The sequence below is a fragment of the Heterodontus francisci genome, chromosome 22 (assembly GCF_036365525.1).
Source record: "Heterodontus francisci isolate sHetFra1 chromosome 22, sHetFra1.hap1, whole genome shotgun sequence".
NCBI classification, from domain to species: domain Eukaryota; kingdom Metazoa; phylum Chordata; class Chondrichthyes; order Heterodontiformes; family Heterodontidae; genus Heterodontus; species Heterodontus francisci.
This window is the reverse complement of record NC_090392.1, coordinates 31,249,982-31,275,889: the sequence shown is the minus strand read 5'-3', so window position 1 is coordinate 31,275,889 and position 25,908 is coordinate 31,249,982.

The window sequence follows — 25,908 nt, the reverse complement described above, 5'->3', positions numbered from 1 at the left end:
CAGGAACAGGCCCTTCGGCCCTCCAAGCCTGCGCCGATCCAGATCCTCTATCTAAACATGTCGCCTATTTTCTAAGGGTCTGTATCTCTTTGCTTCCTGCCCATTCATGTATCTGTCTAGATACATCTTAAAAGACGCTATCGTGCCCGCGTCTACCACCTCCGCTGGCAACATGTTCCAGGCACCAACAACCATCTGCATAAAGGACTTTCCACGCATATCCCCCCTAAACTTTTCCCCTCTCACTTTGAACTCATGTCCCCTCCTAATTGAATCCCCCACTCTAGGAAAAAGCTTCTTGCTATCCACCCTGTCTATACCTCTCATGATTTTGTACACCTCAATCAGATCCCCCCTCAACCCCCGTCTTTCTAATGAAACTAATCCGAATATACACAACCTCTGTTCTTATCTAGCGCCCTCCATACCAGGCAACATCCTCGTGAACCTCCTCTGCACCCTCTCCAAATCATCCACATCCTTTTGGTAATGTGGCGACCAGAACTGCATGCAGATTCCAAATGTGGCAGAACCAAAGTCTTATACAAGTGTAACATGACCTGCCAACTCTTGTACTCAATACCCTGTCCGATGAAGGAAAGCATGCCGTATGCCTTCTTGACCACTCGATTGACCTGCGTTGCCACCTTCAGGGAACAACGGACCTGAACACCCAAATCTCTCTGCACATCAATTTTCCCCAGGACTTTTCCATTTACTGTATAGTTCACTCTTGAATTGGATCTTCCAAAATGCATCACTTCGCATTTGCCCTGATTGAACTCCATCTGCCATTTCTCTGCCCAACTCTCCAATCTATTTATATTCTGCTGTATGCTCTGACAGTCCCCTTCACTATCTGCTACTCCACCAATCTTAGTGTCGTCTGCAAACTTGCTAATCAGACCACCTATACTTTCCTCTAAATCATTTATGTATATCACAAACAACAGTGGTCCCAGCACGGATCCCTGTGGAACACCACTGGTCACACGTCTCCATTTTGAGAAACTCCTTTCCACTGCTACTCTCTGTCTCCTGTTTCCCAGCCAGTTCTTTATCCATCTAGCTAGTACGCCCTGGACCCCATGCGACTTCACTTTCTCCATCAGCCTACCATGGGGAACCTTATCAAACGTCTTACTGATGTCCATGTATATGACATCTACAGCCCTTCTCTCATCAATCAACTTTGTCACTTCCTCAAAGAATTCTATTAAGTTGGTAAGACATGACCTTCCCTGCACAAAATCATGTTGCTTATCACTGATAAGCCCATTTTCTTCCAAATGGGAATAGATCCTATCCCTCAGTATCTTCTCCAGCAGCTTCCCTACCACTGACGTCAGGCTCACCGGTCTATAATTACATGGATTATCCCTGCTACCCTTCTTAAACAAGGGGACAACATTAGCAATTCTCCAGTCCTCCGGGACCTCACCCGTGTTTAAGGATGCTGCAAAGATATCTGTTAAGGCCCCAGCTATTTCCTCTCTCGCTTCCCACAGTAACCTGGGATAGATCCCATCCAGACCTGGGGACTTGTCCACCTTAATGCCTTTTAGAATACCCAACACTTCCACCCTCTTTATGCCGACTTGGCCGAGAGTAATCAAACATCTGTCCCTAACCTCAACATCCGTCATGTCCCTCTCCTCGGTGAATACCGATGCAAAGTACTCGTTTAGAATCTCACCCATTTTCTCTGACTCCACGTATAACTTTTCTCCTTTGTCCTTGAGTGGTCCAATCCTTTCTCTAGTTACCCTCTTGCTCCTTATATATGAATAAAAGGCTTTGGGATTTTCCTTAACCCTGTTTACTAAAGATATTTCATGACCCCTTTTAGCCCACTTAATTCCTCGTTTCAGATTGGTCCTACATTCCCGATATTTTTTCAAAGCTTCGTCTTTCTTCAGCCTACTAGACCTTATGTATGCTTCCTTTTTCCTCTTAGCTGGTCTCACAATTTCACCTGTCATCCATGGTTCCCTAATCTTACCATTTCTATCCCTCATTTTCACAGGAACATGTCTCTCCTGTACGCTAATCAACCTCTCTTTAAAAGCCTCCCACATAACAAATGTGGATTTACCTTCAAACAGCTGCTCCCAATCTACATTCCCCAGCGCCTGCCGAATTTTGGTACAGTGGGTCTTCCCCCAATTTAGCACTCTTCCTTTCGGACCACTCTCGTCTTTGTCCATGAGTATTCTAAAACTTGCGGAATTGTGATCACTATTCCCAAAGTAATCCCCTACTGAAACTTCAACCACCTGGCCGGGCTCATTCCCCAACACCAGGTCCAGTATTACCCCTTCCCGAGTTGGACTATTTACATACTACTCGAGAAAACCCTCCTGGATGCTCCTTACAAATTCTGCTCCATCTAGACCTCTAACACTAAGTGAATCCCAGTCAATGTTGGGAAAATTGAAATCTCCTATCACCACCACCCTGTTGCTCCTACATCTTTCCATAATCTGTTTACATATTTGTACCTCTATCTCACGCTCGCTGTTGGGAGGCCTGTAGTACAGCCCCAACATTGTTACCGCACCCTTCCTTATTTCTGAGTTCTGCCCATATAGCCTCACTGCTCGAGTCCTCCATAGTGCCTTCCTTCAGCACAGCTGTGATATCCTCTTTGACCAGTAATGCAACTCCTTCACCCCTTTTACCTCCCTCTCTATCCCGCCTGAAGCATCGATATCCTGGGATATTTAGTTGCCAATCATGCCCTTCCCTCAACCAAGTCTCAGTAATAGCAATAACATCAAACTCCCAGGTACTAATCCAAGCCCTAAGTTCATCTGCCTTACCTACTACACTTCTTGCATTAAAACTAATGCACCTCAGACCACCAGTCCCTTTGCGTACATCTTCTGCTGCCTGCCTACTCTTTCCCTTCGTCACGCTGACTGCACCCAGTGAACAGCAGTGGAGTGGATGACGGCTCCGGCAGACTGCTAAGTATAAGGGCCTTGCTGGGGACAATCAGCCAGGCCTCCACGAAGCAAAGGGAGGCATTTGGAGAGGATTGGACCATTATTTTAGTGAGAGCAGTTGGAGCTTCGGCAGGATCCTCCGTGGATACAGGATGCCAATCAGGAGGCATACACCCCAAGCCTTCAGGGAAGCCTGCAGGTTTTACCTGGTGGCCTTCTGTAGGGCTTAAGGCACCCACCCACCACTGGTAAAATTGCAGAAGGGGCAGAAAGGCATCAGGAACAATAACCCCCTGCCTTCCACTGAACTTTATTCCCCCCTCCCCCGCCACCAGCTCACTCCAGTAAGTAAAATTTCGGCATGAATGTAGAAATATGCCAGTGCCCTGGGGGCTGGTGGGACTGTACTAGACCTGAGTCAACACAAGCAAGAGAACTGGAAACCAAGAACAGGTCACAACACTGAATTGTCCACTGATGCAGAGTTCCGATACAGTTTTTGTTAAAAATCACACAATTGTTAAGGACAGTATATCATGGATAAATATGAGGTTATCCACTTTGGTTGTAAACTCAGAAAGCCAACTTATTATCTGAATGGTGACAGGTTGGGAAAGGGGGAGGTGCAATGAGACCTGGATGTCCTTGTACACCAGTTGCTAAAAGCAAGCATTCAGGTGCAGCAAGTCGTTAGGACGGCGAATAGTAAGTTGGCCTTCATTGCAAGATGATTTGAGTACAGGAGCAAGGATGTCTTACTGCAGTTATACAGGGCCTTGGTGAGACCACATCTGGAATATTGTGTTATCTGAGGAAGGATGTTCTTGCCATGGAGGAAGTGCAAAGAGTATTCACTGGGCTGATTCCTAGGATGGCAGGATTGACATATGAGGTGAGATTGAGTCGACTCGGCCTATATTCACGAGAGTTTAGAAGAATGAGAGGGGATCTCACAGATACCTATAAGATTCTAACAGGACTGGACAGGCTAGATGCAGGGGGGATGTTCTGGATGGCTGGTGAGTTCAGAACTAGGGGTACAGTCTCAGGATACGGGGTATGCCGTTAGAACTGAGATGAGGAGAAATGTATTCACTCAGACTGTTGTGAACCTGTGGAATTCTCTACTACAGAAGGCAGTGGAGGCCAAATCATTAAATATATTCAAGAAGGAGATCGATATATTTCTTAATGCCAAAGGGATTAAGCGATCGGGGGGGAAGCGGGAACAGGGTACTGAATTAGACGATCAGCCATGAACTTTTTTGAATGGCAGGGCAGTACCAAAGGGCTGAATGGCCTACTCCTGCTCCTATTTCCTATGTTTCCATTTATCTCAAAGTGAGTGACTGTATCTAGGAGAGGAGGCCAGTTGAGACATGAACAAGGACAGCAATAGAGGGAATACAATAGAAATTCATGTTGGATTTTACTATTTTCATCATTTAAATAATTGAACAATTTGTCTCATTGGATATTTCATCCCATTCTTTAACTCCGCCCTGAACTTACTCTGGGTTCCTGCATAAATAAATGGGTTGATGCAAGAACTCAAAAGCTGAAGCATTATTCCACTCTCCTCCAGAATAAAATTTGATTCTTTGAAATTTGATCCGGAGAAATAACTAACACCTGCTATTCGGACATTGGACACCGTTATAAAAAATAACAAATATAACAGGATGAAACTACCCGAGATGGCGAAGAGTAAAACAATGGAGTTTCTCCGCTTCTCCATCTCTAGGTCACTCTGATTCTCTCTATTGCTGTGAGCCCGGAGTCTCCTGCGTGCTCTACTGGCCAATAAAATGTGTCTGATGGTCAGAGCATTGAACAGTAAAATCAGAATGAATGGTAGACAAGGGGTTAAAATAATAAAAATCCAGTCATATGCAGCCCATGCAGATGATGTATAATATATTACCTTGATGTTGCAGAACCAGGGTATGTTGTTAGTTATGTAATTAGGTTCATGTATGAAATACATGAAGACATTTTTGAAACAGCTCAGTGTACAGACCGTTGCTATGACCCGTGCTGCCGTTTTCTCAGTGCAATATTTTATTTTCACCTTCTGGCAACAAATGGCCATAAATCGATCGAAGGTGAAAGCGACTGTTAACCAGACAGAACAGCTGAGGGTTGCATAGTTTAGGGCAGAACGGAGACTGCATATGGGTGTGATGGACAGGAAACTGAGTGGGAAATAAATACCAGCAATCCGGTTTAATATCACTGCAGTGATCAGGACCAGGAGATCCGTCACTGCCATGGACACCAGGTAGTAAGTGATACATCTGGAGAGACCACATCTTCCTCGGTACAGGATCACAATCACTGCCAGGTTAGCTGTAACAGAGAGAGAGAGCAAGTCTGAGAGAAAGCTGGAGAGCGGATATGTGTGAGCAAGTGAGAAGAGGAAAGTTACTGGCCCAACTCCCAGCAAAATCTGCCATTTTACAGGATTCTGTGTGAAATTTACAGTTTTGACATGTGATCCTGAGTTGGACACGACTGCTTACACTACAGGCACTTGCCTCTGTGTTTGAAACAATACTGTGGAGTAAAAATAGCGGGCTGAAATTTACAGCCCACCCCGCCCCCCCAATGTGGAATATTGACGGGGGTCTGGAAAATGTCTCCAGTAGAGGCCCGGCACAGGCCACGATGTCGGGAAGGACCAGCCCAATATTGTCGGTGGTGGTGAGGCCTTGTGGTGAATCCTTCCTGCTGCTCGGCAATGGGTGCCCCATTTAATTATTTAAATTTATTTAAATAAACAAATTAATTGCTTCCCAGCTCGTGCCATCCATTCCGGAGTGATATTGGAGTCGGTGGCCGACTCTCCCACGCATTCAGGTCCCCATCCAGGGATTGAGGTGGAACACTGGGGGAAGGGGGGAGAAGGTAACTTTTTCAGTGAGGGAGATGGGAGCGGAGTCAAATTCATCTGATTGCTGTAGGAGATAGTGAGAGAGGTAAAGTGCATAGTTTATGACCATTGCGGGGAGGAGGTCAGGTGGACAAGGTAATTATTTCAGGGCGGAGAGGGCAAAGAATTAATTATATCTTTAATGGAGGTGGGAGAGGGGCGAGAAACAGTTATTTAATTTTTTCAGATCAATGTTAAATCACCATTTCTTTAAATATTACAATTGAAATGCAGGGTTCGAAGCCCTTTAAAAATGACATCAGCGCCTGCGCCAGTGCTGTCCACATCATTGGAGGGGGTGGTCCACCCTGGCCATTTAAATGAGCTGCCTTGTTTAATATCGTGGTGTCTCTGCACTGTGGGGTCCGCGTGTGCAGCCTGCCATAGTTTACACCCGCCACTGAAATCCCCTACTAATATTACCCTATTATTTTTACACCTCTCTCAGATTTGCCAACATAGCTGCTCCTCTATCTCTCCCTGATTACTTGGAGGCCTGTAGGACACTCCCAGCCAAGTGTTTGCCCCCTGTTTGTTTTTAAGCTCTATTCCTGTATACAAAATATTTAGGAAAGATAAGGATAGGAAGAAAGGAGGAAGAGTAGCTATAATTATTATGGAAAATATTACACAGCTGGAGAGAGAGCATGTCCTGGAGGATTTAATTACTGAATCTATTTGGTTCGAGTTCACAAACAATAGAGGTACCATTATAACCACACTTTGTATTCTATATGCCACCAACTCGTGGGAAAGATATAGAGGAGCAAATGTGAAGGGAAATTACAGAGAGGCACAAAAATTATGAAGTAGTGATAATGGGAGACTTCAATTATCCTCATACAGAATGGGATAACAATTGTGTAAAGGGCAGAGAGGGGGAAGAGATTATGAAGTATGAACTTTAGTTAGGCCACACTTAGAATATTGTGTGCAAGTCTGGTCGCCATACTACCAGAAGGACATGGAGGCTTTGGAGAGGGTACAGATGAGGTTTACCAGGATGTTGCCTGGTCTGGAGGGCATTAGCTATGATTAGAGGTTAGATAAACTCGGATTGTTTTCACTGGAACGACGGAGGTGGAGGGGCGACATGATAGAGGTTTACAAAGTTATGAGCGGCATGGACAGAGTGGATAGTCAGTAGCTTTTTCCCAGGGTGGAAGAGTCAGTTACTAGGGGACGTAGGTTTAAGGTGAGAGGGGCAAAGTTTAGAGGGGATGTGCGAGGCAAGGTCTTTGCACAGAGGGTGGTGAGTGCGTTAAAATTGCTGCTGGCGAAGATGGTGGAAGCAGGTACCATAGAGACGTTTAAGAGGCATCTTGACAAATACGTGAATAGGATGGGAATAGAGGGATACGGACCCCGGAAGTGCAGAAGGTTTTAGTTTAGGCAGGTATCAAATTGGCGCAGGCTTTGAGGGCCGAATGGCCTGTTCCTGTGCTGTACTGTTCTTTGTTCTTTGTTATTCAGGAGAATTTTATTGATCAGCAATGAGGAATGTGGTTTTGCCGGATCTGGTTCTGGGGAATGAGGTGGGTTAAGTGGATCAGGTGTCAGCTGCTGATCAGTGAGGGAACAATGATCATGGTATCATAAGCTTTTGGTTAGCTATGGAAGAGGCAGGGAACAATCTAAATTAAAACAGTAAATTGGAGGAAGGCCAATTTCAGTGGGGTGAGAACGAATCTATTCCAGGTAAATTGGACTCAAAGATTGGCAGGCAACACTGTAACTGTACAATGGATTGCCTTTAAAGAGGAAATCGTTCGGGTACAGTCGAGGTACATCCCCATGAGGGGGAAAGATAGGGAACGAAAGCCTGAGCTCCCTGGATGGCAAGAAATATAGGGAGTAAGATGAAGTAGAAAAAGGAGCGCATGAGGAATGTCAGGCTGAAGATAGAATTTTCAGAGGGGAAGTGGAAAAAGGTGTAAGTGTTGATATTCAAAGAGTCTTGGTTGTGCTTTTACCAGGAATGCAGAAAGTTAACATGCAGATACAGCAAGCAATTAGGAACGCAAATGCGTTTTGATGAAAGCACATCTGGAACACTGTGTACAGTTTTGGTCTCCACATTTAAAAAAGGATATACTGGCATCGCATCCAGGGTTCACGGGATTGGTCCCTGGGATGAGGGGGTGTCTTAAGATGAGTAAATTGGGCCTGTGTTGTCTGGAGGTTAGAGGAATGAGAGGTGATCTCATTGAAACATGAACGTTTCTAAAGGGGTTGGATAGGATCGACACTGAGGGATTATTTCCACTGGCGGGGAATTTAAATCACGGGGGAACAGTCTCAGGATAAGGGGCCGATCATTTAGGACTGAGGTGAGATGAAATTACTTCACTCTAAGGGTTGTGAATCTTTGGAATTCTCTGTCCCAGAATATTCCATCACTGAATACATTTAAGCCTCGGAACGACTGATTTTTGGTCTCTCAAGGAATCAAGGGATACAGTGAGTGGGAGTTGAAACCGAAGATCAACCATGATCATTTTGAATGGTGGAGCAGGCTCGATGGGCCATATGGTCTACTCCTGCTCCTATTTCTTGTGTTCTTATGAACCAGAGAGACAAAAGGAGAGTATGACAAAAAACTGGCAGCCTACATAACAGGGAATCAAAAAGTCTTCTCTCAGCATTCAAATGGTAAAAGGCTGCTCAGAGGATGGTTCGGGCCAACTGGGAACCAAAAAGAGGATCGATGTGTGGAGACAGAGGGTATGGCTGAGATATTAAATGAAGACCTTGCATCTGTATTTACCAAGGAAGAAAATGCTGCCCAAGTCATATTGAAACAGGAGGTAATTGAGATACTGAATGGACGAAAAATTGATAAGGAAGCGATATTAGAAAGGCTGGCTGTCCTTAAATTTGATAAGTCACCAGCACCATACGCATCTGAGGATGCTGAAATAGGTAAGAGTGGAAATTGAGAAGCTACCTAATCAGTTGGTTAGTTAGAGATACAGCACTGAAACAGGCCCTTCGGCCCATCGAGTGTGTGCCGGCCATCAACCACCCATTTATACTAATCCTAAACTACTTCCATATTCCTAACACATCCCCACCTGTCCCTATATTTCCCTACCACCTACCTATACTCGGGGCAATTTATAATGGCCAATTTACCTATCAACCTGCAAGTCTTTTGGCATACTACTGGCCATAACCTTCCAATCCTCCTTGAATATAGGGCTGGTGCCAGAGAACTGCAGAATTGCAAATATTACAATCTTGTTCAATAAAGGGTTCAAGAATAAAACCAGCAACTACAGGCCAGTCAGTTTAACCTCAGTTGTGGGAAAAATTTAGCGATGATAATCTGGGACAAAATCAACGCACATTTGGACAAGTGTGGTTTAATTATAGAAAACCAGAACAGATTTATTCAAGGCAAATCATTTATAATAATTGATCGTGTTTTTTGATGAGGTAACATGGATGGTTGATAAGCGTACTCCCGATGATATAGTGCGTATTGACTGCCAAAAGGCATTTGATAAAGTGTCACAAAATAGACATGTCAGCAAAGTTGAAGCCCATGGAATAAAAGGGAAAGTTGCAGCCTGGATAGATTGTTGGCTGAGTGACAGGAAGCAGAGAGTAGTGGAGAATGTCTGTTTACAGAATGGAGGAAGGTATGCAGAGGAGTTTCCCAGACTTCCCTATTAGGATTAATGCTTGTCTCGATATATATTAATGAGCTAGACTTGGGTTTGCAGGGCACCTGGTAGATTGGCAGACACGTGGCAGATGAAATTTAATGCAGAGAAGTGAGAATTGGTACAGTTTGGTAAGAAGGACCAGGAGAGGCAATACCCGGGCACAATTCTAAAGTGGGTGCAGGAACAGAGAGACCTCGGGTATGTGTGCAAAATATGCTGAAGGTGTGGATAAAAAGGCAAACGGGATCCTGGGCTTCATAAATCAAGGCATCGATTACAAAAGCAAGGCAATTATCATGATCCTTAATAAAAAAAAATCTCTTTCGGACTCAGTGGAAATCTTGTGTCCAATTCTGGCTCCGAAATTTAGGAAGGATGTGAAGACTTTCGAGAAGATGCAGTAAAGATTTAGGAAAATCATTCCAGGGGTTAGAGACTTCAAATACATGGATTGATTGGAGAAGCTGAAATTGTTATAGAACATAGAACATAGAACAGTACAGCACAGTACAGGCCCCTCAGCCCACGATGTTGTGCCGAACCTTTAACCTACTCTAAGATCTACGTAACTACCTACCCTTCATTCTACTATCATCCATGTACCTCTCCAAGAGTCGCTTAAATGCCCCTAATGTATCTGCTTCTGCTACCACCGCTGGCAGCGCATTCCAAGCACCCACCACTCTCTGTATAAAGAACCTATCTCTGACATCTCCCCGAAACCTTCCTCCAATCAGCCTAAAATTATCCCCCCTGGTGATAGCCCTTTCTGCCCTGGGAAAAAGTGTCTGGCTATCCACTCTATCTATGCCTCTCATCATCTTGTACCCCTCTATCAAGTCACCACTCATCCTTCTTCGCTCCAATGAGAAAAGCCCTCGCTCCCTCAATCTTTCTTCATCGGACATGCCCTCTGGTCCAGGCAGCATCCTGGTAAATCTCCTCTGCACCCTCTCTGAAGCTTGCACATCCTTCCGATAATGAGGCGACCAGAACTGAACACAATATTCCAAGTGTGGTCGAACCAGGGCTTTATAGAGCTGCAGCATAACCTCACAGCTCTTAAACTCAATCCCCCTGTTAATGAAAGCCAACACACCATACGCCTTCTTAACAACCCTATCAACTTGGGTGGCAGCTTTGAGCGATCTATGGACATGGACACCAAGATCCCTCTGTTCCTCCACACCACCAAGAATCCTGTCTTTAAGCCTGTATTCCGCATTCAAATTCGACCTTCCAAAATGAATCACTTCACACTTTTCCAGGTTGAACTCCATCTGCCACTTCTCAGCCCAGCTCTGCATCCTGTCAATGTCCCGTTGCAACCTACAACTGCCTTCCACACTATCCACAACTTTCCCTGTATCCCATGACTCCTTACTTTCTGAATGAGCCTACCATTGGGAACCTTATCAAACGCCTTGCTGAAATGCATAAACACCACCTCCACTGCTCTTCCTTCATCAATGTGTTTTGTCACATCTTCAAAGTGTTCAATAAGGCTTGTGAGGCATGACCTGCCCCTCACAAAGCCATGCTGACTGTCTCTAATCTAACCATGCTTTCCCAAGTAATCATAAATCCTGTCTCTCAGAATCCTCTCCAATAATGTGCCCACTACCGACGTAAGACTGACTGGTCTATAATTCCCTGGGTTATCCCTATTCCCTTTCTTGAACAAGGGAACAACATTTGGCATCCTCCAATCATCTGGTACTACTCCAGTGGACAGTGAAGACGCAAAGATCATAGCCAAAGGCGCGGCAATCTCGTCCCTCGCTTCCCGTAATATCCTTGGGTTTATCCCATCTGGCCCCGGGGACTTATCTGTCCTCATATCATTCAAAATTTCCAGCACATCCTCCCTCTTAACTTCAACCTGTTCAAGCATATCAGCCTGTTCCACGCTGTCCTCACAAACGACCAGGTTCCACTCACGAGTGAATACTGAAGCAAAGTATTCATTTAGGACCTCCCCTACCACCTCCGACTCCAGGCACAAGTTCCCTCCACTATCCCTGATCGGCCCTGCCCTCACTCTGGCCATCCTCTTGTTCCTCACATAAGAACTTCTTGGGATTTTCATTAATCCTACCCGCCAAGACTTTTTCATGTCCCCTTCTAGCTCTCCTAAGTCCATTCTTCAGTTCCTTCCTGGCTACCTTGTAACCCTCTAGAGCCCTGTCTGATCCTTGCTTCCTCAACCTGAAGTAAGCTTCCTTCTTCCTCTTGACTATCCTTGGAGAAGAGAGTTTTGAGCAAAGTTCTGATAGCAATGTTCAAAATCATGGGAGGTCGAGAGAGAGAAGATCGGGAGAAGCTTTTCCCATTGGTGGAAGGGTCGAGAATCAGGGGGCACAGATGTCAGGTAATTGGCAAAAGAACCAAAGACGACATGAGAGAAAAAGTTTTTACACAGCAGGAGGTTAGAATCTGGAAGACATTACCTGAGAGTTTAGTGGAGGCAGATACTATTGGGAGCTTCAAAAGCAAATTGGACAAGCACCTGAAAAGAAAGACTTTGCAGGGCTATTGGAAAAGGTGAGGGAGTGGAATTAGCTGAGATGATTTTGCAGAAGGCTAGCATGGACACAATGGCTGAATGGCCTCTTTCTTTGTTGTAACCATTCCATGACTCTAAATAGTTCATTCATAAGAGAATATCAATCTCAACAACTCGATGTCTAATAATGTACCCTCAAAAATCACTTTTTGTATTCAGTTGGGAATTAGTAATTCATTGAAAAATTCCAATCAGTGAATCATTTATGGAAATTACTCAGTCACTGTCAATGTCAATAACACAATAAAACGATATTTAGACTGTGATAACAGTGTAATAATTCACCCATAGTCACAGTGTCAATAACACAAAAGAACTACATTTACACTGTGAGATGGTCGCTGTAAAGTGGAGAAATAATCCAGTTAAAATGTTATTGGTCAAGGGAAGTATTATACTGGGAAAGGGGCGAGATTATATCAGTAATGTGAAGAAATTGTACCAGTATAATGGTGGGTCTCTTAAAGGGAACGAAGTACGGCATGAATGGGCAGAAATTATATTGACAACAGGAAGAAATAAACAGTGAAAACACTGGAAATACTCAGCAGGTCTGGCAGCATCTGTGGGAGAGAAACAGAGTTAACATTTCAGGTCAGTAAACTTTCATCACGACGTTTTCTCCTCAGTAATCTGATATTATTTCAGAACTTTGATTTTCTACAGGAAGAAGCAACATCGATAAAGTGGAGAAGTAAAACTGTTATAGTGGAATATATGATACTGTAGAAGAGGAAAAGTTATAGCAATTCAAAAGGAAATGATATCCCATTAAAGGGAGAAATTATCCTGGGAAATGAAAGAAAGAATGTCAGAACTATAGAGAAGCCCTACTAGATATTAGATCAGTGACACAGCTAATCAATGTTACCGTAACTAATAACTAACTCCAATACTTTACCTGGAACCCCGATAGCTGCAAGGATGGGATAGTAAATGGCAAACAGCAGTCCTTTTGGTGATCCGTGCATTGCTATCAGAAGCTCTCAGCGCATTTTACACTCCCTTCAAAGTTTGCCACATTTATCCCTGATGTCAGGCTCTGGGGAGGTAGTTAATTGGTTTGAGCCTTTGCATTATTTACATCAATTGCAACAGAGAGATTAATGCAGCTGCTGTCAGGCTCGGGTTTTTGTTTTGAATGGGATATCTTTAAAGTACACTGGCAGGGCTTTGAAGTGAAATACCCAGTAAGTTCTGCCTGATCCCCTTTACATTTCTTCATGAAAGATGATGAAATCTCAATAGGCCGTTGTAATGATAACAGCAAACCTTGTGTGCAAGTAATCCCCAGGTTTAAACTCTTTAATGCTGAGTTAAGTGGTTTCAGCAAAAGTGACCAGAGATTCTCTAACCTGAAGCAGAACATCACCAATTCTCGTTCCTGATCATTATTAAGTTCGATTAAGTGTCACATGCAAATCCCTCTGAGTCTGTGCACGCACTTTAATGCATTTTTCTGCGTAGGCATTGTGGAGAGGGCCAGTTCAGCACAGTTACAGTCAACATACGTAGATCCAATTGAGCAGGTTTACATTCAGTGTGGACAGGTCCAGTTCAGCACGGTTACATTCAGTGTGTACTGGCCCAGTTCAGCACGGTTACACTGAGTGTGTACTGGTCCAGTTCATAAAGGTTACATTCAGTGTGTACTGGTCCAGGTCAGCACGGTTACATTAAGCGTGTACTGGTCCAGTTCAGCACGGTTTCATTCATTTTGTTCTGGTCCAGTTCAGTACTGTTACATTCTGTGTGCACTGGTCCAGTTCAGCACGGTTACATTCAGTGTGTACTGCTGCAGTTCATAAAGGTTACATTCAGTGTGTACTGGTCCAGTTCAGCACTGTTACATTCAGTGTGTACTATTCCAGTTCATAAAGGTTTCATTCAGTGTGTACTGGTCCAGTTCAGCACGGTTACATTCAGCGTGTACTGGTCCAGTTCGGCACGGTTACATTCAGTGTGTACTGGTCCAGTTCAGCACGGTTACATTCAGTGTGTACAGGTCCAGTTCAGAACGGTTACATTCAGTGTGTGCTGGTCCAGTTCAGCACTGTTCCATTCAGTGTGTACTGGTCCAGTTCAGCACGGTTACATTCAGTGTGTACTGGTCCAGTTCAGCACGGTTACATTCAGCGTGTACTGGTCCAGTTCAGCACCATTACATTCAGTGTGTACTGGTCCAGTTCAGCACGGTTACATTCAGTGTGTACTGGTCCATTTCTGCACTGTTACATTCAGTGTGTACTGGTCCAGTTCATAAAGGTTACATTCAATGTGTACTGGTCCAGTTCAGCACTGTTACATTCAGTGTGTACTGGTCCAGTTCATAAAGGTTAAATTCAGTGTGTACTGGTCCAGTTCAGCACTGTTACATTCAGTGTGTACAGGTCCAGTTCATAAAGGTTACATTCAGTGTGTACTGGTCTAGTTCAACACTGTTACATTCAGTGTGTACTGGTCCAGTTCAGCACGGTTACATTAAGTGTGTACTGGTCCAGTTCATCACGGTTACATTCAGCGTGTACTGGTCCAGTTCAGCACCATTACATTCAGTGTGTACTGGTCCAGTTCAGCACGGTTACATTCAGTGTGTACTGGTCCAGTTCTGCACTGTTACATTCAGTGTGTACTGGTCCAGTTCATAAAGGTTACATTCAGTGTGTACTGGTCCAGTTCAGCACTGTTACATTCAGTGTGTACTGGTCCAGTTCATAAAGTTTACATTCAGTGTGTACTGGTCCAGTTCAGAAAGGTTACATTCAGTGTGTACTGGTCCAGTTCAGCACTGTTACATTCAGTGTGTACTGGTCCAGTTCATAAAGGTTACATTCAGTGTGCACTGGTCCAGTTCAGCACTGTTACATTCAATGTGTACTAGTCCAGTTCATCACGGTTACATTCAGTGTGTACTGGTCCACTTGAGCACTGTTACATTCAGTGTGTTCTGGTCCAGTTCAGCACGGTTACATTCAGTGTGTACTGGTCCAGTTCAGCACGGTTACATTCAGCGTGTACTGGTCCAGTTCAGCACTGTTGCATTCAGCGTGTACTGGTCCAGTTCAGCACGGTTACATTCAGCGTGTACTGGTCCAGTACAGCACGGTTACATTCAGTGTGTACTTGTCCTGTTCAGCACTGTTACTTTCAGCGTGTACTGGTCCAGTACAGCACGGTTACATTCAGTGTGCACTGGTCCAGTTCAGCACGGTTACATTCAGTGTGTACTTGTCCTGTTCAGCACGGTTACATTCAGTGTGCACTGGTCCAGTTCAGCACGGTTACATTCAGTGTGTACTTGTCCTGTTCAGCACGGTTACATTCAGTGTGTACTGGTTCAGTACTGCACGTTTACATTCAGTGTGTGCTGGTCCAGTTCAGCACGGTTACATTCAGTGTGTACTGGTCCTGTTCAGCATGGTTACATTCAGTGTGTACTGGTCCAGTTCAGCACGGTTATATTCAGTGTGTACTGGTCCAGTTCAGCACGGTTACATTCAGCGTGTACTGGTCCATTACAGCACGGTTACATTCAGTGTGTACAGGTCCAGTTCATCACTGTTACATTCAGTGTGTTCTGGTCCAGTTCAGCACGGTTACATTCAGTGTGTACTGGTCCAGTTCAGCACGGTTACATTCAGCGTGTACTGGTCCAGTTCAGCACTGTTGCATTCAGCGTGTACTGGTCCAGTTCAGCACGGTTACATTCAGTGTGTACTGGTCCAGTTCATCACTGTTACATTCAGCGTGTACTGGTCCAGTACAGCACGGTTACATTCAGTGTGTACTAGTCCAGTTCAGCACGGTTACATTCAGTGTGTACTTGTCCTGTTCAGCACGGTTACATTCAGTGTGTACTGGTTCAGTACAGCACGTTTACATTCAGTGTGCGCTGGTCCAGTTCAGCACTGTTCCATTCAGTGTGTACTGGTCCTGTTCAGCATGGTTACATTCAGTGTGTACTGGTCCAGTTCAGCACTGTTGCATTCAGCGTGTACTGGTCCAGTTCAGCACGGTTACATTCAGTGTGTACTGGTCCAGTTCAGCACGGTTACATTCAGTGGGTACTGGTCCAGTTCAGCACACTTACATTCAGTGTGTACTTGTCCTGTTCAGCACGGTTGCATTCAGTGTGTACTGGTCCAGTTCAGCACGGTTACATTCAGTGTGTACTGGTCCAGTTCAGCACGGTTACATTTAGTGTGTACTTTTCCAGTTCAGCCCGGTTACATTCAGGGCTCGATTTTATTAACATGCTGCACTTCATGGCAGCGCGTTTTGAAATCAGCAGCTTTCAGAAACAGAAGTGCCGCCGCTGAGCCCCAGGGATAATTGCGCGCAGGGGCTCATTTAAAAGGAGGGAGCAGAGTGGCCATACCCACTGACGCAGAGGGGTCAAGCACTCCATCCCAGCAATTGCATCCGGTGCCACCTCACAGGCGCCAGCACCATTTTAAAGGGCTACAATCCCTTAGTAACAAATTAAATTTTTGTAGTCACACTGTGGGCAAAGTAAAATGGGATACTTTATTCACAGATCAAGGCCCCTCCCCCACCCCCACAATGGCCATTTCATGTTATTTACACACCGGAAAACCTCTTCTTCCTATTTATTATCTTTGCCACCGGACTTTGTAACTTTGCCCCTCAACTCCTTCCCATCATCCCTACAACCAACAGAAAATTTTTTACCTGCCCCCAGACCCCTGCTCTCCTGCCCTAATAATTTCACTGCTCCCTCCTCCCCACCAGTGTCTCACCTCAGAATTCCCTACTGAGTTCTGAAGGGCTGTTATTGCCAGCGGTCGTAATATCAGCAAGAGACGGCCACTTGGAAAAGGTAAATATATGTCAATTTATTTGTATTGATTTAACCATTTTGATGAAGGCCCCACTGCTGATTTGCAGGGAGGCCGCACCAACTTCTCTGCCGCCGGTAAAATATGGCGGGGCCTTCTCTGCATCAGGGACCGTGGCAGGCCACTCCTGCAAGTATTTTACAGGACTCCACCACCCCCCACCAAGACGTCGAGGGGCTGGTACTAAAGGCCTGTTCGGGTATGTAATTGAAACCCGACCCAGGCCCAACTGGCGACCAAATACAGTTACGTATTTATTGAACATCTTTCTTCCAACTCCTTGAGTGCATAAAGTTAAAGATCTCAACTCTAGAAGCCAAACTAAGTTTTTGAAGATTGCTTTCAAATACACACAATATTTCTTTTTTCTGTTAGAAATATCAGCCTGTCTCTTCCGAGAATTTCAAACAACGTCTTTACTCCCTCATGATTTTTAAGCAGTCTTCTCATGAGATTATCCATTTTCTCTCGACAAAGAAAGACTTGCTCTTCTCCAGCACCTTTCACAACCTCAGGACATCGCAAACCACTTTCCACCCAATGAAGGTCTTTGTGAATTGTAGTCACTGTTGTAAAGTAGGAAACGCAGCAGCTATTGCCCGCAACAAGCTCCCACAAACCGCACTGTGATAATAACCAGATAAAACAGAAACAAATCATGTCAAAACGTGGATTGAAAAGAAAACAAATAGCCTACTCCAACAAAGCACCCAATAGGCTGTTAGGTGAACATTTGATTTAGTAGTCTCAGTTAAAGACATAGCAAAAAAAAGAAAAGAGCAAATGGTGTTATAAATTGTCATGTAAAAAAAGAATAGAGTCAGCAGTGGAATGCTTAAGGGCAGTTTTCCGCTGCTCGATTGTCCTTCCAGCTATGCTGAAGTTTCTTTCACTGTTGCTACTGCTCGCCGGAATGCAAACTATACTTCTAGCCAGCCTGGCTAGAAGTCTGCAACATTGTGTTCCTTCCACTAGCCTAACAGGTCACACCTGTTTGCCATCGCCAACACAGCAAAGACAGCAGACCTCTGTGCTGTGTACTGCTGCACTTCATCATTTGTGTCCACTTCTTCATGGACATTCTCCCATTTACCAAATCCAGTCCCTGCATTTTTGGCAGCTGTAGGTTCATCATCAACCACTTTTGTTTCCCTCACAGGGTCTTCTGTTTTAGAGTTGTTGATACCTCTGCGCACTTCAGAATGAACTTTGTCCCTTTCATGGTGGGACAACATTCGCAGCTGATTAAATTTAGGCCAGAGAAATGTTGCTATCTTGTGCACGTCATTTACTTCAACTATTTCCAGAGGCCACTCTCTGTGCCCTTGTCTGACATCTACTTGCATTGGAGTATCTGAAGAAAGTGGCATACAGAGTCGTTCAAGTTTCTCAAACCACAGAATTACCAGGTTCAATGGAGTATATGGGTCTCCCTCGAGTTCCCTCTGAGCTTCAGAAAATGGTCAAAGGAAATCAAGCAAAAGCTGTAGTTTTCCCCACACTGTTCCAGTTTCTCGTCCTGTACCTCGTTTCTCCCATTGGATTTAAAGTTTTAGCAACTGTGCAGCAAGACGAGACTCTTTAACATATGTCACCAAGGCTTTGGTATGATGGAAAGTTTCTACAACATCCGGAGCTTTGGAAGCTAATTCCTTTGGATCAGGTGAATGACGAAGGACTGTGTTACATACGTGGTCCCGATGTCGATATGGTCTAAGAGCTAGCACTATGTTCGGACCTTAATCTGTCACCCAGACTAATCTATTTAAATTTGCTGGGTCGAATCCAACAGTATTCACTAGCAGCTTTAAAATCTCATGCCTGATGTTTTTGCCAGTTTTGGTGTCCTCCAGAGGAAACATTGCTGTTGTTAAAACTTTGGCATTAGGTTGAAAATCTACTGTGATGTAATGACAAGTTATATAATGGATTTTACACATCGACATGTCAGTTGTCATTCCCACATTCACATCCTTCAATATGTCAGTTATCTGAGAAATTAATTGTTTTCTCTTTTCTTCGGCCACATCACGACATTTTCTTGAAACTGTACTTGGATTTGGTAACAAACTTGATGCTGATACTCGACCGTCTGCAGCACCCACATTGATAAGCTCTTGTGCTAACTCAACAAACCCATCAGCAGAGACAGTTTGGAAAGTCGAATATCCTTGCAACAGACACTCACGCATTTGTCTGTAATTTCTGATTTCATGGGAGCGGGTATGTTTTTGTCGCTGTCTGGACAAATGAACTTAGGTACAACAGGTGGCACAATGGCTCAGTGGTTAGCACTGCAGCCTCACAACTCCAGCAACCCAAGTTCAGTTCTGGGTACTACCTGTGCGGAGTTTGCAAGTTCTACCTGTGACCGCATGGGTTTCTGCTGGGTGCTCTGGTTTCCTCTCACAGCCAAAGACTTGCAGGTTGATAGGTAAATTGCCCCTAGTATAGGTAGGTGGTAGGAGAATTGAGGGAAGGTGGGGATGTGGTAGGGAATATGGGATTAATGTAGGATTAATATAAATGGGTGGTTGATGGTCGGCATCGACTTGGTGGGTCGAAGTGCCTGTTTCAGGGATGGATCTCTCGTTGACTGACTTGGCGCTGCTGTGGGTCGAGTGCAGCCTTCCACGGTGTGCCACTGCAAAGATGAATTTCCCATCTTTTTGATGTCATAGTTTGCATATCAATGCAGCCCAGTCTCTGCCAGTCTGGACGAGCTGGACGAACAGCGAACAAAATTGGAACTCAGTGATGCCATTGATTCTCTAGCCAGTGGAAAAGCCCCTGGGAAGGACAGCATTACCCCTGAAATAATCAAGAGTGCCAAGCCTGCTATACTTTCAGCACTCTATGAACTGCTTTGCTTGTGCTGGGATGAGGGAGCAGAACCACAGGACATGCGCAATGCCAATATCATCACCCTCTATAAGAACAAGGATAATCATGGTGACTGCAACAACTCCCATGGAATCTCCCTGCTCAGCATAGTGGGGAAAGTCTTCTCTCAAGTCGCTTTAAACAGGCCCCAGAAGCTGGCTGAGCGTGTCTACCCTGAGGCACAGTGTGGCTTTCGAGCAGAGATCCACCATTGACATGCTGTTCTCCCTTCACCAGCTACAGGAGAACAACAGATGCCCCTCTAAGTTGCTTTCATTGATCTCACCAAAGCCTTTGACCTCGTCAGCAAGTGAGGTCTCTTCAGACTACTAGCAAAGATCGGATGTCCACCAAAGCTACTAAGTATCATCACCTCATTCCATGACAGTATGAAAGGCACAATTCAACATAACAGTACCTCATCAGACCCCTTTGCTATCCTGAGTGGCGTGAAACAGGGATCTGTTGTCGTACCCACACTGTTTGAGATCTTCTTCTCCCTGCTGCTCTCACATGCGTTCAAGTCTTCAGAAGAAGGAATTTTCCTCCACACAAGATCAGATGGCAGGTTGTTCAACCTTGCCCGTCCAAGAGCGAATACGAAAGTACGGAAAGTCATCATCAGGGAACTCCTCTTTGCCGACGATGCTGCATTAACATCCCACACAGAAGAGTGTCTGCAGAGACTCATCAACAGGATTGTGGCTGCCTACAACGAATTTAGCCGAACCATCAGCCTCAAGAAAGCGAACATCATGGGACAGGACATCAGAAATGCTCCATCCATCAATATTGGTGACCACGCTCTGGAAATTGTTCAAGGGTTCGCCTACCGAGGCTCAACTATCACCAGTAACCTGTCTCTCGATGCAGATATCAACAAGCGCTTGGGAAAGACTTCCACTGCTATGTCCAGACTGGCCAAGAGAGTGTGGGCAAATGGCGCACTGACACGGAACACAAAAGTCCGAGTGTATCAAGCCTGTGTCCTCAGTACCTTGCTCTACAGCAGCAAAGGCCTGGACAACGTATGTCAGCCAAGAGCGATGTCTCAATTCATTCCCTCTTTGCTGCCTATGGGGAATTCTTGGCATCAGGTGGCAGGACTGTATCTCCAACACAGAAGTCCTCGAGGCGACCAACATCCCCAGCATATACACCCTACTGAGCCAGCAGTGCTTCAGATGGCTTGGCCATGTGAGCCACATGGAAGATGGCAGGATCTCCAAGGACACATTGCACAGCGAGCTGGTCACTGGTACCAGTCCCACTGGCTGTCCATGTCTCTGCTTCAAAGACGTCTGCAAACACGACAAGAAGTCTTGTGACAGTGACCACGAGTCAGTTGCCAGTGATCGCCAGAGCTGGCGGACAGCCATAAAGGCGGGGCTAAAGTGTGGCGAGTCGAAGAGACTTAGCAGTTGGAAGGAAAAAAGACAGAAGTGCAAGGCTAGAGCCAACTGCGTAACAGCCCCGACAACCAATTTTATCTGCAGCACCTGTGGTAGAGTCCGTCACTCTAGAATTGGCCTTTATAGCCACTCCAGGCGCTGCTTCACAAACCACTAACCACCTCCAGGTGCTTACCCATTGTCTCTCGAGACAAGGAGGCCAAAGAAGATTTTAGTAGAAGTTTTCAAGATTTGCATTGTACAAATCCACTTGATCTTTTACAATGCATGAACATATCCAATGGATGGTCGGACCCTAGGCAGTGCAGATGTTCAGAGGGACCTTGGTGCACTTGTCCATAGATCACTGAAGGCATCAGCACAGGCAGATAAGGTGTTTAGGAAGGCATATGCAATATTTGCCTTTGTTAGCCGAGGCACAGAATGTAAGAGCAGGGAGGTTATGATGGAGCTGTATAAAATGCTAGTTAAGCCACAGCTGGAATACTGTGTACAGTTCTGGGCACCACACTATAGGAAGGATGTGATTGCACTGGAGAGGATGCAGAGGAGATTCACCAGGATGTTGTCTGGGCTGGAGCATCTCAGATATGAAGAGAGACTGAAAAGGCTAGGGTTGTTTTCCTTAGGGCAGGGAAGGCTGAGAGGAGATATAATTGAGGTATACAAAATTGTGAGGGGAATTGATAGGTTAGATAGGAAGAGACTTTTTCCCTTAGTGGAGGGGTCAATAACTGGGGGCAGAGATTTAAGGTAAGGGGCAGGATGTTTAGAGGAGATTTGAGGAAATATTGAGGGTGGTTGGAATCTGGAACACACTGCCTGAAGAGGTGGAATAGGCAGGAACCCTCACAACATTTAAGAAGTATTTCGATGAGCACTTGAAACACCATAGTATACAAGGTTATGGGTCTACTGCTGGAAATTAGGACTAAAATAGTTAGGTGCTTGATGGATGGCACAGACACGATGGATTTTCAGCCCAGTGCTGTGGTTTGGAACATCAGCTGTGGGTTGGAGAGGAACTTGCAGTGGGAGAGGGAGGATCCAGTTGTCACCTCCACGTATGTACCAACGACATAGGTAGAACTAGGAAAGAGGTTCTGCTGAGGAATAATGAACAGCTAGGGTCTAAATTAAAAAGCAGATCCTCAAAGGTTAAATTCTCCAGATTATTATCTGAGTCACGTGCAAATTGACACAGGGTAAATAAGATTAGAGAGTTATATGTGTGGCTCAAAGATTGGTGTGGGAGAAATGGGTTTGATTAGTGGGGCACTGGCACAAGTACTGAAGAAAGTGGGAGCTGTAACATTGGCACGGTCTTCACCTGAACCATGCTGGGACAGGTGTTCTGGCAATAGAGAGGACTTTAAACAAAATAGTGGGGGCGAGGGATCTAGAGTAGGTCAGGACACATGATTGGAGAGAATATTAAAACAAAGCAAAGAATGACAAATGAATAATAAGGAGAGAGAAATTAGAGTACGAGAGAAAGCTAGCTAGAAATATAAAAATGGAGAGTAAGAGTTTATACAGGTATTTTAAAAGGAAAAGAGTAAGTAAACTGTGTGGGTGGTCCTCTAGAGAGTGAGTCTGGGGAGTTAATCATGGAAAATAAGGAAATGGCGGAGGGACTGAATAAATATTTTGCAACTGTTTTCACTGTAAAGGAGACAAATAATGTTCCAGAAATAATTGTGAATCAAGGGCTGAAAGGGAGGGAGGAACTTGAAGCAATTACCAGTACCAGGGAAAGGGTATTGAGAAAATTATTTAAACTAAAAGCTGACAAGTCCCAGGTCCTGATGGACTTCATCCTGGGGTCTTAAATGAAGTGGCTGCTGAGATAATGGATGCATTGGTTTTAATTCTCTTGATTTTGGGAAAGTCCATTCATTTGAAAAATATCAAATCTAACTCCACTATTCAATAAAGGAGGAAGACAGAAAGCTGGAAACTACAGGGCAGTGAGCTCAACATATGTCATAGAGAAAATGTTGGAATCTAGTATTAAGGAAGTTATAGCAGGTCATTTAGAAAATCTCAATGCAATCAGGCAGAGTCAACATGATTTTATGAAAGGTAAATCATGTTTGACTAGTTTATTAGAGTTCTTTGAGGAAGTAAAAAATCAATGTGGATAAATTGTGTTGTATGATCACCTTTTGAGTGATGTCTCTTTCAGATCTCAGGGTGCTATTGAGCTAAGTACCAGGATGTAGTCATATGACTGCAGGCCTTAGTCACTCTGCAACTGCAACCCGCTGTGAATAGTTTGCTCTGTACAGTATATACTTGTTTAGTTGTTGATAAACCTGTTTGAAATCTTCAATGAATTAAAATCCACTCATCTCATGATGTTGCACAAAACAACATAAAGAACTGATTACATAGTGGCAACTGAGCTGAAAACACAAGATTTATGCCTGAAGACCACGGGTAAAACGGCTGTGAAATTAGCCCTACCTGCTGTCACAAGACAGAAAGTTCAAAAGAAATACTGGTCCAAACAGTGAAAAGATGAAAGAACCTACCTCCAGCTGCAGAAGACAGAGCACAGAATGACAGGCTGCAAATAAATTCCTGCAATCGAGTGAATCATTGTGCCAACGGTCAAGGAATCCCAGTTAAAAAGAAAGAGCACTGAAGTGTTTAAAAAATTGATTTTTTTTAAAGGCTCCGTGGGAGAAGAAAAATGGGGAATAAAGAATTTCTCTCTCAGGGCTGATCGCGGTCAGCGCCATTACAGGGGGCGTCCAATAGGTTAAAAAAACAGCATGGAAAACCCCTCCATCCACTCAGCCACAGTTAACAAATTCATTAAACCACTCGAGCATGAAGAAGAGTCTCCATTTACGCAGCCAGAGCTGAAAAGATTCACTGAACTACTGGAGCATGAAAAACATATACACACTCGAGCAAAAAAGAAGCCATTGAACTGCCTATTGAACAGCTGCGTCAACATACAAGCCAGATTGCTGAAAGCAACTAAACAGAGAACACTGTCAGACACCGACTACTCTCTATCCAAGCAGCCAGTCTAAATAAAAGAGAAGTTGTTAAAGGGGAAACAGCACAAAGTCAATAGAACAAGTTTTAAAACATGTTGGGAACCACAAATAGAAAAGTTATAGCAAATGCAGTGCTGAAGGCACGCACAGAGCTGAACAAAGTTAAATTATGGAGCTGAAAGCAAAAGAACGAAAGAAAAATGGATACCAAATTTCCCAGCATGAACTCGAAGGCCATTGACATCCTATCTGAATTCAAACTTTTTAAACAAAGAATGCAGTTATGCTTCAGAGATCAAGTGATTGCAGAAACAGAGAAGCAGGCTGTAAAAATACTACGAGCAGTTGGACTTGAGGGGTGATACAGAATCAATCTCTGAAGAAGGCCAGAAGTATCCTGCAAAATGTGGAAAGTGCTGGAAGATCAACTCCAGTTAAGAGTGAATTTTCGAATTCACCGCTTGGAATTGATGTCCTCCAGGCAATTGCCACAGGAATAACGAGATCAGTTTGTCAGTCGATGCCATCGTAAAGGAAACAAATGCTATTTTATAGAAACGGAGCTGTCAGAGCTCCAAAGATGCAGCCAGAAGTCACAATAGGACACAAACAAACAGAAGACAAGCGCAGCAACAGGGTAACAGTAACAAGGAGAACGCCAGAGACCTGCATAAAGACAGTCCAATACATGAATCCACAGTGAAACAAACCTGAGACAAAACTCCGAGTGGAGTGATTCTCAGCCAGAAGACAAGCAGATGTTCCATGTTGTGAACTTGACACATTATTTTGTTGAAGTCAAACAACTGGAACGTTTTGCTACTCTGAACATCATGTACCCAAACAGAGTTGGAGAATATCTGTTCAGGATTAAGATTGATACCGACACTATTGCAAATATTCTACCCAGTCCGAATCCTGGAGGATATGTACCAGAGTCATTGGAAATTAATGATACAACCCACAACTGCAAAGTTATCTGCATACAATGGGTTACCTGTCCCTTGCAGTGGCACACTAACAATGAAATGCAGCTATGGCAAGTTGGCATGGACACCACAAATATTTTACCTGATAGACATGAGCGGACTATCAGTGGCAGGACTACCAGCGTGTAAGGACCTCAACATCACAACCATCCACGAGATCAGCAAGGTGCCCATTACAACAGAAGAGACCAATCATACCCGCGTTGAGTCAGTCCAGGGCTTACAATAAATGCACCCAGACAGGTTCGGCACCATGGGAAACTTCAATGGTGATGCTGTACTGTATCTCAGAGAGGATGCTCTCTCTCTATCCAGTCCCTGATGTCTGAGATTGAGTCACAGTTTCTGCAGGATCTCAGTGGTTCTGGTTTGGAGAGTATCAGCCCCTTATCATAGAGACCACACCAAGTGAATGAAGATCCAAATTCAGATTGTGAAAGTTCATTGTCAACAGGCAGTGTTTCTTCGTGCTCCAGCGACTCGGAATTATAACTACTGAGAAGCAAAGACTGGCAGTTGGGAGTATTCCCGAGGGGAAATCTCCATGCACCGAACTCACACACAGACTCTGGCCAGCATCAAACAGTGCCGTCTGGAAGTCCAGCAACAGCAGAAATATGCCACACCCTCACTT